Genomic DNA, 1,114 nt, shown 5'->3' with positions numbered 1-1,114 from the left:
ATGAAAAGAGAAATTAATAACACTCTAATTGATGTTTGAAAGCTCCAAAACTAAGGAATATTGAATGCTCTAAGTCAAGAGTCAACATATAACAACTGATAATAAATAAAATCCTACATTGGACTATTTATAGGTTTCAAAAACGTAAAATTACAAATTTGCACTTAAGTCCCAGGCAGCAACTTATACGGTATGTATAACATTACACGGACCGTATAAAATTATACGACCTTCAGTCTTCACTTGTTCAGAGAAAAACACGAATTGGTATTACACGGTTCGTATAAAATTACATTGCTTGTATAACTCACTCGTGAAACCCCATCTTCAAACGCAACTTTCTATCTCGTTTTAAATCCTTCAACATGTCCAACTATACGGCCCATATAATATTATACGGTCCGTATAAGTTGCTTGTATTTCAGCATCTTCCAACTTTGACATTTTGTTGCCTTGTCCTCTTTTATACGACCACAGACACTGTCCGTATAATATTGTACGGACCGTGAAAGTCAATCTTCTGTGCAATTTTATGAAGCTTTTAGTTTTTGAACCTGAACTCTATGATTTACCTGAAACACAACAAAAACACATCGAAACACACAGACTTGCCTAAAAATAAGTAAAACTTCTCGTAAAAAGGTGTCGAATGTGCCACAATTTCCCGGCACATCAATCGTCATACTATTGCAGATTTGATTGAGTTAGATATGATAGACTTTGATATTATTATGGGCATGGATTGGTTGGCATCTTGTTATGCTAATGTTGATTTTAGAACGAAGATGGTTCGATTTCAGTTTTCGGGAGAGCTAGTTCTGGAGTAGAAGGGAAACACAGTATCACCGAAAGGTAGGTTTATATCCTATCTCAAGGAAAGGAAGATGATTGCTAAGGGATGTATTTATCATTTAGTTCGGGTTCAGGATTTAGGATTCAGAAGAGAAGCCGCTCACTCTTCAATCTATTTCGATAGTTAATAAATTTTCAGATGTATCCCCGAATGTATTCCCGGACGAACATCCTAGTCTTCCACCAGAGTGGGAGATTGATTTTTCCATTAATGTATTACCAGATACTAAGCCAATATCTAATCCTCCTTATAGAATGACAC

The sequence above is a fragment of the Lycium barbarum genome, chromosome 2, assembly GCF_019175385.1.
Source record: "Lycium barbarum isolate Lr01 chromosome 2, ASM1917538v2, whole genome shotgun sequence".
Taxonomy (NCBI): domain Eukaryota; kingdom Viridiplantae; phylum Streptophyta; class Magnoliopsida; order Solanales; family Solanaceae; genus Lycium; species Lycium barbarum.
This window is presented reverse-complemented; position numbering follows the sequence as displayed.